General features: G+C 41.4%; 1 protein-coding gene and 1 long non-coding RNA gene across 2 annotated transcripts in view; one reads left to right on the forward strand and one right to left on the reverse strand.

The window, feature by feature from the left end:
- The window catches only part of HPS1 (HPS1 biogenesis of lysosomal organelles complex 3 subunit 1), a 434454-nt gene that overhangs the window by 309840 nt on the left and 109689 nt on the right, over positions 1-14925 (forward strand). The window lies entirely within an intron of this gene.
- On the reverse strand, positions 848-5902 carry LOC147711881 (uncharacterized). The gene is made up of 3 exons (XR_015295967.1): positions 5090-5902; positions 2098-2377; positions 848-1258 (listed from the first exon to the last, which is right to left on the reverse strand). It is a non-coding gene; the product is annotated as an uncharacterized LOC147711881 (long non-coding RNA).

A 14925-nucleotide genomic window follows, 5' to 3' on the forward strand; every position in this document is an offset into this window, starting at 1 on the left:
ATTATCCAGAGGGGGTAAACCATCTCGGAGTGCTAACTCTCTCCTTCTGAAACCTCAGATCTTTCGAAGAAAGAGAATGTGTCACCGAGCTTTCTCTGGCTCTGTACCAAAGATCTGGAACTCTCTACCACCGGAAATACGCAGAATCTCCTCCAAGGTTGCCTTCAAATTGGAAGTTAAAAGATTCCTGATGAACAAGTTCCTACCTTAAAAGGGTCTCGGATCGTCTACTCTAATGCTTTGGACTTACACCTTAAGTCCTGCGTTTGGTGTTATTCTGCTTTACTAGTCACTTTCTCCTCTCCCAGTACACTGTGTTCCAATTAGTATCTTACCCATTATTATCCCTTTCGATTGTAACCTTTTGTTTGATATGCATATGTGATTTGTTTGGGTTGGTATTCCTTCTGATGATTGTACTCCAACTATTACCTTCCTCTCCCTCAAATTGTAAAGCGCTCTGATATCCTTCGGGGTCATGTTCGCGCTATATAAAACTTTATAAATAAATAAATACATTTAATTCCATCTAAATTGCGATGAGGAATTTCCTTAGAATTCTTTTTATGTGTGTGAATTTGACATTTCTTCCCTTTACTTAATTTATCAGAATTTTCATGAATTTGAATGCATTTATCCAAGTTATAAGTTGCATTTCCTTTCTGTCCATCCACATGATGTGTTCTTTGTTTATTTTCACTTAATTTCACAAACAAAAATCAGAAATATCAAAAGGACTAACGCATTGATGCCTTGGAAAAGGCTCCATCTTGTGATCTGGAAATATACATATATTTGTGTTCAAAGCTCCTATGGCAACTAGCATGGGAAACTCACTTTTTTATACCCCCCCTTTTTTTCAGCCCCGGCTTGGCATGACGGATCACCCCAAAATGTTACATGCACAACAAGAATCACTGGCACACTATTTTAGGAAAGTTTTGTGAAGAATCGTCAAATGGTGCCAAAGATAAAGGCAAATCAAAAAACACTTTTTCTATAGAAACATGGTCCCAACTATAACCACCTACTGGCCATCGCAAGTAGGTAATATATAGGAGCTTTGAAATGTAGCCCGAACTCCTGGACACAATTATAAAAAAATTGGTAGGAAGGTTTTGGTTCGCAGATCATGCTTTCAATTATTTGGTGTAAATTTGGTCAGTAGTTGTTGAGAAACTTAAGGGAAAAAAATAAGGATATCTGTGGCTGTGGCAACTTTTCGACTAATAACGAGCTTGTGCAGGGAATAGCGGACCTGGTAGCCTTTGGAGAGAGGACGTTCACGCACGCGGCTTATCAGAGCCCACTACCCATGCCCTTCAATCGAAAATGTTCATAACCTTTTCTAAGGAATATACACGCCCATAACCTGAAAAACTAGTTCGAGGTCATCATCCTATGTACCAAAGAAAAAAGAAACTAAGGACAACATCAAATAAACATTAGAGTGTTTTAAGGGATAACGAACTCAGAGGGATAAATATAACTTGCGAACTCTGACTCAAGTTTCCCATACTTTACGGTGGTCCTTTGACGCACTTTGACAAATATACTAACATTTTGCGTCACCTTAGATTCGTGCCTTTCAGACTAATAATACGTAGATTATGGGCCGGACTTATGAACTACAGTAAATAGGAGCATCAAAAACACTTGACAAAGTCATTCGTTAAATGAATTCTGAAATCTTGGAAAAACCGAGAAGAACACATATACAGACACCTAACCTCGTCCTATAAATATTCAGAAGTCTTGAGGAAGTCACATGACGTGACAAAACACGTGTTGGCTGTTGTTTCTTGTGGATCAGGAAGAGGAGGACATACAAATACCAATTGTACCGTATACTTTGTTTACCATCCTCTCCTGGCCAGTCTTTCATCAGTGAAATTTGTATTATCCTTTGTCTGATTTATAAATTATTCTGATTGTGCTCACTAATGTGTGTTAATAAAATCCTCTTACCTATAAGAACCAGAATTGTTACTTGTGGATGAATGTTTAGGATCTACGCACAGAACAAGTCTTATTCTTTAATAAATAAGGAACTAAATTGTTACAACTGAGTGCCGGGATATTGGATTATACAGGGACAGAGTTCTGATTGGCTGTCAACACATCAACTAGGACCCTCCCTCAGCAAAAAAGCATTTTTTTAAAAAATGTCTGTGTATTTCACGAATTCACTGCAAAATCCCCAGGGCCAACTTAATTATGGAGCTGGGGCACGCAGACTGCCCCAAGGACAGCCACTTCCCCAAGGGCTTTCTTTTTTTTTTTTTAAAGGAGTGAGGCTGCCCTGGGCCGCTCCGGGGAAGTCCACCACCTCCCCAGAGCGGCCCATGCTAAGAGAAGAAGGGGGCTGCGCTGCCCCCTAGTTCAAGTTCAAGTTCCAAAATTTGTATAGCGCACTACTCACCCAAAGGGTCTCAAGGCGCTTGAGGGAGGGAGGTGCTTTACTTATCGAATATCCAAGTTTTAAGTTGCTTTCTGAAGGAGCGGTGGTTCTGTGTAAGGCGGAGGTGGGTGGGGAGAGAGTTCCAGGTCTTGGCCGCCAAGTAGGAGAAGGATCTTCCTCCCATGGTGGATCTGTGAATTCGCGGAATTGCGGCGAGGGCTTGATTGGACGATCGTAGCTGGCGGGAGGGGGTGTAGAAGGAGAGTCGCGTGTTGCGGCATTCGGGACCTAGGTCGTAGAGGGCTTTGTGTGCGTGGGTGAGGAGACGGAACGTTTTTCTCTTGTTGACAGGGAGCCAATGGAGATCTTTCAGGTGGCCGGAAATGTGAGCTTGCCGAGGGATGTCCAGTATGAGTCTGGCTGAGGCGTTTTGGATGCGTTGGAGTTTTTTCTGTAGTTTGGCTGTGGTTCCTGCATAAAGGGTGTTTCCGTAGTCCAATCGGCTTCTGACCAGTGCGTGGGTGACCGTCTTTCTTGTTTCGGTGGGGATCCATCGGAAGATTTTTTTAAGCATGAGTAGGATGTTAAAGCATGATGATGAGACGGCGTTGACTTGTCTGGTCATCGAGAGGGAGGAGTCCAGGTTGAAGCCCAGGTTACGTGCGTGGTCCGTAGGTATGGGTGCGGTTCCCAGGGCCGGTGGCCACCATGAGTTGTCCCAGGCAGAGGGGGATGACCCTAAGATGAGGACTTCCGTTTTGTCCGAGTTAAGCTTTAAACGGCTATTCTTCATCCACTCGGCTACTTCTTTCATTCCTTCGTGTAAGTTGGTTTTGGCGTTGTTTGGGTCTTTGGTGAGGGAGAGGATCAGCTGGGTGTCGTCTGCGTAGGAGATGATGTTGAGGTTGTGTTGGCGTGCGATGGATGCGAGGGGACTCATGTATACGTTGAAGAGGGTGGGGCTGAGTGATGATCCTTGTGGTACGCCGTAGATGACTTCGGTGGCCTCTGATTTGAAGGGGGGAGGCAGACTCTCTGGGTTCTTCCGGCAAGGAACGATATGATCCATTCCAATGCTTTTCCTTGTATTCCGACGTTGCTGAGTCATTGTATGAGGGTGCTATGACAGACTGTGTCGAAGGCTGCGGAGAGGTCAAGTAAGATGAGGGCAACTGTTTCTCCGTTGTCCAGTAGTGTTCGGATGTCGTCTGTTGCTGCAATGAGGGCGGTTTTGGTGCTGTGTTTGGCTCGGAAACCGGATTGTGAAGGGTCAAGGGATTTGTTGGATTCGAGGAAGGTGGCGAGCTGACTGTTGACGGCTTTCTCAATGACTTTGGCGGGGAATGGGAGGAGCAAGATGGGGGGGTAGTTCTTAAGTTCGGTGGGGTCTGCTGTGGGTTTCTTCAGAAGGGCGCTGAGTTCGGCATGTTTCCAGATTTCCGGGAAGGTAGCGGAGTTGAAGGAACAGTTGATGACATCACGGAGATGGGGTGCGATGATGGAGCCTGCTTTGTTGAAAATGTGGTGGGGACATGGGTCGGTTGGCGATCCTGAGTAGATGGAGTTCATCAGGCGGATGGTGTCTTCGGTGGTGATTGGGTTCCAGGCGCAAAGGTTGTTGAAGGGCGGTGTTGGTTTGGAAATGGGTGGAGTGGACATGTCTTCGGACTGGTTTTCAAAGCTGTTATGTATTTCGGCGATTTTGTTGTGGAAGAATGAGGATAGAGAGTCGCAGAGGTCTTGGGTGGGAGAAATGTCGTTGGTGCCGGCGGAGGGGTTAGTAAATTTTTTGACGATTTTGAATAGTTCCTTGCTGTTTTGGGCATTGTTGTCAAGTCGATCCTTGAATGCTGATTTCTTGGTGGATCGGATTAGTTGGTGGTGTTTGCGGGTGGCGTTCTTGAAGGTGGCTAGGTTATCAGTGGTTGGGTTTTTTCTCCAGGTTTTCTCGAGAGTACGACAGAACTTCTTGGATTTCTTAAGGTCATCGTTGAACCAGGGGGCTTTTTTGCTACCTTGCTTGATAAGATGGGTTTTCAAGGGTGCAAGTTCGTCGGCGCTATGGGTGATCCATTGGGTGAGGTTAGTGGCTGCTTGGTTTGGGTCCGATGATTTGGTGGGGGGGTTTTGGTGAAGCGATGTGAAGAGTTGTTCGGTGGTGATTTTGTTCCAATTTCTTCGAGGAATAGGTTGTGGGGGGTTGTGGGTTGTGGACTTTTTGTAGTTGAAGTGAACGCAGCTGTGGTTCGTCCAATGGAGAGCTGTGGTGTGATCGAAGGAGATGTGCTTGCTGAAGGTGAAGATAGGGTCCGGCGAGTGTCCGGCGTAGTGGGTGGGGGTGTCTACAAGTTGTTTGAGTCCTAGAATGGCCAGGTTATCCAGAAGGGTGGTGGTGTTGTTGTCGTTTTTCTTTTCCAGGTGGAAGTTGAGGTCTCCCAGTAGAATGTAGTTCTCGGAGGGGAGGGCATGTGGGCTGATGAAGTCAGCGATGTCTTCGCTGAATTGTGTGCGGGGTCCTGATGGTCTGTAGATGAGGGTGCCTCTGAGTGTGGTTTTGTGGTCGGTGTGATTCTGGAAGTGAAGGTGTTCGGCGGAAGCGAGGTTATCATCGGAACTGGTCATGATGCGGATGGTGTTCTTATGGACGATGGCGATGCCTCCTCCTGTTTGGTTGGTGCGATCTTTTACTTTACTGTATCCATACATGGGCCTGGCGACTGCCATCCCCCAGGACATGATCCTGCTATGTCCCGACTCCCCGAGGTGCCAACCCCTGAGGACATAGCTTTTTTGCTTTAGCTTGCTTCACCAGGTAAAAGCAAAAAAGTGGGTGGGAGCTGTCAATGTGCTCCTGGTCGCTGGAAGCCGGGCTTACTTCTGTTTCATGCCTGCTGTCATGCGGGCAGGCAAACAGACAAAATGATTGCTCTCACAGACAGGGAGCTGCATGTTTAGCAGCTCCCTCTCTGTGAAAGCAATGCCTGTTCCCGCAGGAGGCGTGGAACTGGCAGAGACCGCAGCAGCTTTTAGGCTCCCCCTGAGCTCCTGGGAAAAGACACCAGAAAAAGACAAAACAAGGGTGGGAAAATAAAGGTGAGACATGAGCAGAATGAGGTAGAATAAAGATCAGCAACAAGCAGAAAGTGGACAAATAAAGATGAGAAATAGCAGAAAGAGGCAGAATAGAGGTCAGCAACTAGCAGAAAGAGGCAAAATAAACGTCGGCAACAAGCAAAAAGAGGCAAAATAAAGATGAGAAATGAGCAGAAAGAGGCAGAATGAAGGTCAGCAATGAGCAGAAAGAGGCAAAATAAAAGTGAGAAATGAGCAGAAAGAGGCAAAATGAAGATGAGAAATGAGAGAGTCAGCAACAAGGAGAAAGAAGCAGAATAAAGGTGAAACTAGCAAAAAAAGGCAGAGTAAAGGTCGGAAACCAGCATAAAGAGGCAAAATAAAGATGAGAAATGAGCATAAAGAGGCAGAATAAAAGTGAGAAATTAGCAGAAATAGGCTAAATAAAGTTGAGAAAGATGCAAAATAAAGGTGATAAACGAGCGGAAAGAGGCAGAATGAAGGTCTGCAATTAGCAGAAAGAGGCAGAACAAAGGTGAGAAATGAGGAGAAAGAGCGAGGCAGAATAAATGTCACCAACGGATGAAAAGAGGCAAAATAAAGGTGAGAAATAGCAAAAAGAAGCAGAATAGAGATCCAAAACAAGCACAAAGAGGGAGAATAAAGGTAAGAAACTATCAGAAAGGTGCAGAATAGAGGTCAGCAATGAGCAGAAAGAGGCAAAATAAAGGTGAGAAACAAACAGAAAGAGTCAAAGTAAAGGTCAGCAATGAGTAGAAAGGCAAAATAAAAGTGAGAAACTAGCACAAAGAGGCAAAATGAAGGTAAGAAAGGAGGAGAAAGATGCAGAATAAAGGTCGGCAACAAGCAGGAAGGCAGAATAAAGGTGAGAAATGAGGAGAAAGAGAGAGTCAGAATAAATGTCACCATCGGATGGAAAGAGGCAAAATAAAGGTGAGAAATAGCAAAAGAAGCAGAATAGAGATCCAAAACAAGCACAAAGAGGGAGAATAAAGGTAAGAAACTATCAGAAAGGTGCAGAATAGAGGTCAGCAACGAGCAAAAAGAGGCAAAATAAAGGTGAGAAACAAACAAAGAGTCAAAGTAAAGGTCAGCATTGAGTAGAAAGGTAAAATAAAAGTGAGAAACTAGCAGAAAGAGGCAAAATGAAGGTAAGAAAGGAGGAGAAAGATGCAGAATAAAGGTCGGCAACAAGCAGAAAGAGGCAGAATAAAGGTGTGAAACTAGCATAAAGAGGCAAAATAAAGGTGAGAAACAAGCAGAAAGAGGCATAATAAAAGTGCGAAATTAGCAGAAACAAGCAGAAAGAGCCAGAATAAAGGTGAGAAACAAGGAAAAAAGAGCAAGAATAAAAGTGTGAAATGAGCAGAAAGAGGCAGAAAATGGTCAGCAATGAGCAGAAAGAAAAATGAAGGTTAGAAACGAGCAGAAAGATGCAGAATAGAGGTCAGAAAAAATCGAGCAGAAAGAAGCAGAATAGAAGTTAGAAACAAGCAGCAAGAGGCAAAATAAAGTTTAGAAAGAGGTAAAATTAATGCCAGAGATGAGCAGCAAGAGGCAATTCTAGAGATCAGAAGTGAGCAGAAAGATGCAAAATATGTTCGCTCTATATAAAACTTTATAAATAAATAAAATAAACTCAGAAACGAGCAGCAGGAGGCAAAATAAAGATCAAAAACCACAAGAAAGAGCAAAATAGAGTTCAGAAAGAGGCAAAATAAAGGTCAGAAATGACCAGGAAGAGGCGAATTATAGTTCAGAAGCAAGCAGAAAGAGGCAAGATAAAGGTGAGAAACAAGCAGAGAGGCAAATTAAAAGTGAGAAATGAGCTGAAAGAGGCAAAATAGAGATCAAAAGTGATCAGAAAGAGCCAAAATAAAGGCCAGAAACAAGCGGAAAGAGGCAAAATAAAGATCATAAACAAGCAGAAAGAGGTAAGATAAAGGTCAGAAATGAACACAAAGAAGCAAAATACAGGTCAGAAACAAGCAGAAAGAAGAAAAATAAAGGTCAGCAACGAGCACAAAGAGGCAAAATAAAAGTCAGAAGTGAGCAGAAAAAGGCAGAAAATTAGCAGAAAATTAGCAGAACCCACTTAGGCACTCATGTACCCATTCATAGAACAACTCAGACAATCTCACAGCCCCATTCACTCATGCACCCACTCACAGACCAGGTCAGATGTGTACACCAACTCAAAGACACAGACAGACACTCATTCACCCACTTATAGAATCACTCATACTCTCACACTCTCACCCCCAGCCCCATTCACTCACACTCCCACTCACAGAGACTCTCACACCCACTCAGTCCCACTCACACTCATGTACCCACTTGCAGCCCTACTCATACTTTCTCACACCTACCTACAAACCTACTCATATACCCACAGAGACACTCATAGACTCATTCATTCAGTGTCCCAAAGGTTTGTGGTTACAGTTAGGAAATACATATAAAAAAGCTTACAAATTCACTTAAAAAAACAAATGTTCCAGGGACGTTACAGTTAAAAAAAAGAATTTAAACAATCATAGAAATTCACTGAAAAAAAACAAAGGTAACAGGGATGTTATAGTTAGGAAATCAAATTGAAAAAAACCTTAGAAATCAATTTAAAAAAAACAAAGGTTACAGGGATGTTATAGTTAGGCTCGAATTTCACTCGTACAAAACCCATGCAATTCAGCAGTTATAGTTATCTGAGCTAACTGTAATTACACCCCTGCAATGCATTGCATATGACCTCACGGTACATCACCCATGGCCTTGTCAGAGACATCACTGATGACGTTTTAACTAGAACTTGTGCCCTAAGGTAACTATAACTCATGCCCCATCATGCTTAGTTTTCTCATCAATTGTTTTCTTGCAAATTTTATATTTTCATTGATGTCATAGAAGATGTAATATGAGTAATCCTCCATCCAGACACTTATACACCCACTCATTTTTCAATACACCTTGGCATATATATATAAAACATATTTAAACTTTCCAGAAACACACAGTCACTGGATGATGTCCTCAGTGATGTCATTTGAGATGTCATCGGTGATGTCAACAGTGATGTCACTGACCATGTCATGAATGATGTAATATGTGGCATCATCAGCAGTGCATTGCGGGGGCACGAGTTCTAGTTAGCTGAATGAACTATAACAACAGAATTTTTGTGGTTTTGTACAAGAGAAATGTCCAACTAACTAGAACGCCCCTGAAATCTATGTTTTTTTCAGTGAATTTCTAAGGTTTTTTTAACTGAAAATGTCTAACTAGAACGTCCCTGAAACCTATGGTTATTTCAGTGAGTTTCAAAGGTTTTTTAAATGAACATTTCTAACTATAACGTCCCTGATACCTATGTTTTTTCAGTGAGTTTCAAAGGTTTTTTAAATGCTAATTTGTAAGTTTAATATTTATAAAACCTTTCTTTTTTTCTTTAAATGAAAAAAAAGTGTTAGTGATATTTTGGATTTGCAATGTTGTTCATTTATTTATTTTTCAAAATTATGTAATGTATTGTGTGTTCTAAAATATATATATATATTTTCAGAAAAAGTGAAGTCGCGCACCCATCGTGTACCCATCTCGGTGGGTGTGTGGATTCATGCTGCCATATTGCTAAAGTCGGGAAGGATGCGCATTTGGTGTGCTACGGGTGCGTGGTGTCTGGCCCCGCATAATGTCATATGCGTATACGATCGTGTCGTGTGCGCGTTTGGTGTACGACGGCTGCGCGATGCCTGGCCCCGCGTAATGTCATATACATATGCGATCGCGCCGGGTGCGCGACCCCTTCACATTTTCTTTATCATTTAAAACTATATGTATATAACTTTAATGTAAACAATTGGCAATAAACAACTTAGGCAATCATAAGTAAAATTTAGCAATTTGGCCTTGTATCCCGCATTTTTTTGCAGCCGTAGGAACTTCGAATCTTGCCGTCAGACCGTCGGAGCGGTTTAAAACAATGCTAAAAGGTCCTTAACCCTTATACAAAAAAGAGAAGGATTTTCCCCATTTCAGGAGGAATTTTCCCTAGACAGAGGACACAAGCATACCCATACAGTGGAAGATTAGTCTTTCATCCAGTGCCACATAAACACTTTGATAGACGGCTAACGGACGGCGAGAATTTTAAGTCCTGTCTTATCTACTATATCAGCCTTGAGACCAGACTAACTGTTCGTCATGCGGATGTTTCTTGATAATTAGAAGAATATCAAGAAGAAAGAAAGAATTTGAGTCACCCATGCTCATTTCTTAAAACATATCGTTCTTATATAAAACACGTGGCTCCTCCAGAAGAAGGCGCTGGTCGCAGAAACGCGCTTCGAGAACTAATTTGCCACTTCCTATTTTATGAATTAACTTTTTGATTAGTTAATAATTGTATGTGTATTGTATATTTTTTATTATAAAAAATATTATTTTATGTACAGTGATTAGATTATTCTTTGAAGAATTTTTTATGTATATGCCATTCTTGTCCTTCTTTTTAATATATATGTTAATAAATATCAGAATTTGAATTTACTGGTAGCTCTTTTTCTCTTTTAATATTTTTGTGTCTATTGCTAAATTTTACTTATGATTGCCTAGGTTGTTTATTGCCAATTGTTTATGTATCCCTGACCTAGGAATCACAAACTATATGTAATCAGGGGGTCCTTGATAACTATACATCAATCTATAACTTTAATGAATACATGAAGGCAAGAGATTATCTAAACTATTCAAAAAAATAATATATTTGTACTTGTACTAAACTTATAATATTGTTAAATACATTTTCGCAAAATCACGTTGGGTGCGCCGGTTGCGTGACTCCCATCTAACTTTCAAAGAGATCATTTGATTGGTCCATAAGGTTTCCCATTCTAGCACTTCAAGGATCCCACCCATTTTAGTCATTCTCTCTGCAGCTTCACAGTAGAGACACCTGTTGTGTTTTTGCAGCTAGTCTTTACATTTGTTAGGTGTTTTTTGGAAAGTTTTGAAATGGCTTCTTCCAATCCTCAGCAAGAACATACTTCTGTTAAAGAAGAGATGGAAGAACCACCTCCGAAAAAGAGACCACACAATATCGCCTGGAAATTTTTCACCATCCCAGATGGTGAAAAGAGAGTCAATGCAAGGAAGGTCAGTTATACTCTCTGTCCACGGATTTTGTCTAGAGGTAGTGACAAAAAATACTCTTGTGGCATGTCGAGCATGTACAAGCACCTCCAGACAATCCACCCCAGACATTTTTCACGGGAGCAGATGCGACGTGTACAACAAAATATGCAACAAGGTGACCAGGGAGCTGGTCCCAGCACATCAGGAACGTCAAGTACATCATCTCGAGGGACGTACATACGCTCAGAGTTTGGAAACTTAAAACAACTATGCATAAAATGCAACGCCATCCTATGTTGGGGTGAACAATATGTGGGTGCTGTTTGTCCTGCAGCAAGGAACCATCGCTGCAATTATTTTTTTTTGGGAATGATTTTAGAATTCCAAAAGTTAAGACTTTAGCCTGTTGCTTTTTTCGATTTTCCAAATCACCCCAAACATTTACAGAATAGTTTAAAAAACACCCAAAAAAATTTAAAACAAAAAAGAAGAAAAAAATGAGTTCTTTTCAGAACTACCTTATTGGGTTTAAAAAGAGAAATAACTGCATGTTAATGTCTGCATGATTGCTGGAGTATATGTGTTGAGCATGATTGATTCAAATAGTGCATGGGTAGCGCATGGTAATTGAATGAGTGCATGAGTACTGCCTACATGATAGTACAAGTTTATCTGTAATCTGCAAGTTATTGCATGAGTGGATGGATTATATGTGGGTGATTGCATTAGTATATAAGTGGTGGTTGAGTGATTGAAAGAGTGTGAATGAGCAGTGTCTATGTGGTTTCAGGCCTGCATGGATAGTGCACATGTTCTTTTGTAGCTGTTCAAGTGTTACTGCCTGGGTCATTGCATGAATACATGGGTAGTGACTGGATGATTAGAGTACTGCAAAGAGAGTTCATGGTGAACTTATAAGTGCGTGGGTATTGGTGGAGGGATTGGATTAGTACATGGTAGTTGCTGGTGATTGGAAGAGTGCACATAGAGGGACTGTGTGATTGTTGGAGTGCATGGTTAGCACCTGGGAATATGAACATGTGAATGAGCAGTATGTAGGTGGTTAGAGGACTGCATGGGTAGTGCACATGTGATTGGAGCACTACATGTGTTAGTGCCTGGGTGATTGTATGGGTACATGTGTAGTGACTGGATGATTAGAGTACTGCAAGGAGAATGTATGGTGAATTTATCAGTGCTTGCGTATTGACAGAGAGATTGGATTAGTAAATGGTATTGGCTGGGTAACTAGAGGAGTGCACGGGGAGTAACAGTGTGATTGCTGAACTGCATGGGTACTACCTGGTAAAATGAAGTTGTGAATGAGCAGTGTGCAGTTGGTTAGAGGACTGCATGGGTTGTGCACATGTGATTGTAGCACTGCATGTGTTAGTGCCTGGGTCATTGCATGAGTACATATATAGTGAATGGATGATTAGAGTACTGCAAGGAGAGTGCATGATGAATATATAAGTGCTTCGGTATTGGCTGAGTGATTGGATAAGTACATGGTTCTCAATGGGTGATTGGAGGAGTGCATGGGAAGTGACGGGGATTTGTTAACTGCAAGAGTAGTACTTGGGTAATTGGAGGAGTGAATCAGTAGTGTGTAGGTGGTTAGACATCTGCATGAGTAGTGCATGGAGGATTGTAGCTGTGCATGAGTTAGCGCCTAGGAGTACATGGGTAATAACTGCATGATTACAGTGCTGCAAGAAGAGTGCATGCTGATTTTATAAGTGCTTGTGTTTTTTGGGCGGAGCGATTGGGTAAATATGTTAAAATGGATGAGTGATTGGAGGACTGCATTGGAAGTGACGGGGGATACCTGGACTGCGTGGGTAGTACTTGGGTAATTGGAGGAGTGAATCAGTAGTATGTAAGTGGTTAGATGTCTGTCTGGGTAGTGCTTGGAGGATTGTATCCGTGCATGACTTAATGCCTAGGTTATTGCATAAGTACATGGGTACTAAGTGCATGATTACAGTGCTGCGAGAAGATTACATGCTGATTTTATAAGTGCTTGTGTTTTGGCGGAGTGATTGGGTAAATATGTTAAAATCCAATTAATATAGCAAGAATCCAAGAAAGTAGAAAATCCAGTTTATTAGAAGAGCACAGTACTTCTGTTACAGCAGAGGTCCAGATGAAGAATACCCCAACAACATTCTACATGATGTCACAGTAACTACAATGCATGTACTACAGATTAAATGTACACACCACAAATTAAAAGGGCAATCTACATTAAAAGAGAAATACAAAACAATATTACAAGATGTAACACATTTTCCCCCTTAGAAATTTTAAGGAAACAATTTTCTACACTTAGAAACACGTTTAACATTCCAAACTTGTCCATCTTGTGTAACAACACTATTGCAATTGACTTTAACAATTCTAATTGGTTTACCAAATTTTTTGTCATCCTTAAGGAGAATACCAGGTTTCCGTATCCTAACAAATTCACCAACCCTAAACTCAGGTGATTTGACCTTCACGCGGAAGTCATAGAGATTCATACTTTTTTGTTGTTTTTTCTCAATACTACGGGCCATGATTTCTTTGTTCAGGTAAGGAGTTTGAATTTAACACTTCTCTTAAACCACCACAGGCATAACTTAGAAACAGGATCCCGTCCCTTTAGCAAACGGATAGGTGAGACTTCCGTGGTTGAATGAGGGGTATACGATACAGCCACAATTTCTCCCTTAATTTATCTTTCCAATCCGCTCCAAATCCCCGGGCCCACATGATATCTTGCTTAGGAACCCTGTTAAATCTCTCCACCTGTCCATTCCCTTGAGGTTCATAAAGGGGAGTGGTAATGTGATTGTTGTTGTGGAACTTTAAAAATTCCTTCATCTCACCAGATTTCAGCTGTACTCCATTGTCAGAAATTATAACTTCTGGAGTTCCTTCCCTAGCAAAAATCTCCTTCAAAAATAGAATGACACTCCTAGTATCAACACGTGGAACCAACTTCACTTCGGTCCGTTTTGTGTGGTAATCCACCTCACAATTGCAAACCTGCAATCTTGTGGCAAAAAATTAAATGAACGGGCAATGTCCAACCCAACTTTTGCCAGGGAAAACTAGGCCATTTAACTGGTATAAGAGGAGCAGGATTACACCTGAGAGACTTCTCACTACTTACACATGCAGGACATTCTCTTACTATCCTGTCCACATACCTATCCATTCTGGGCGACCAAACGTAGACCTTATGAGCATTTTCATGGAGGATATTCCTAAATGAGTTTCATGACTCCGTGACAAAGTAGTCTTGCGCAATGAAATGGGAGGAATACACTTTCCTTGTCTATACACAAAATTACCTTCTACCACAATTTCTTCTGAAACTTTCCAATATGGGAATAACTCGTCAGGAATTTCATTCTTTTACGACCAACCCGTTAATGAAAATTTGATAACATGTTGTAACAATTTATCATCATCCATACCTTTTACCCACAAATCTTCAGAGATAGAACCAAATTTCTCGGGTAAAATTTCTGAGATACTGGATATAATTTCTTTAGCACAAAGAACGTCTTCAGCTTCACAGGGCAGGTGTGATAAACAATCGGCAGTGACATTAGTCTTTCCCGGAACATATTCTATGCTAGAAGAGTATTCTTGCAATCTTGACATTAACCTTGCTATCCTAGCTGTAGTATTTAATCCTCCGCCAGGAGATAAAATGTTAATCCAAGGTTTGTGATCAGTCTTAATCACAAACCGCGCACCCCAAATGTAGTTCCTGAAATGTTCCACACACACACCAGCAATTCCCTTTCAATTACAGCGTAATATCTTTACATAGCATTCAACGTTCGGGATGCAAATGCTACATTCCACTCATCTTTGCCAGCACACTGGGGCAATACATAACCCAGTCCATAAAGAATGGCATCAACTGTGAGCACACAAGTCTTTCCAATACAGAACGGTTTGAGAGATGGAGCAGCAACCATTTCCTTTTTAATGCTCTCAAAAGCAATTTGCTGCTTAGTACCCCCCACAGATTCAACATTTTTCCTAGATAACTCTCTCAAAGGTTCAATTTTTTCAGCGAAGTTTTTTATGAACTTACTGTAATACTCACATAACCCTGAGAATGAAATAAGTTTTTCTTTAGAATCTGGAGATGGTGCTTTAAGTATTGCATCTACTAATGATTTCTTAGGAACAACACCCTCTTTAGATAGAGTGTGTCCCAGATACTCAACCGATTCTTGGAACAATTTACATGTATTCTTCTTAAGAGTAAGCGCGTAATCTTTGAGAATCTTACACAC

This window comes from Lissotriton vulgaris, chromosome 5, assembly GCF_964263255.1.
Source record: "Lissotriton vulgaris chromosome 5, aLisVul1.2, whole genome shotgun sequence".
Lineage (NCBI taxonomy): Eukaryota > Metazoa > Chordata > Amphibia > Caudata > Salamandridae > Lissotriton > Lissotriton vulgaris.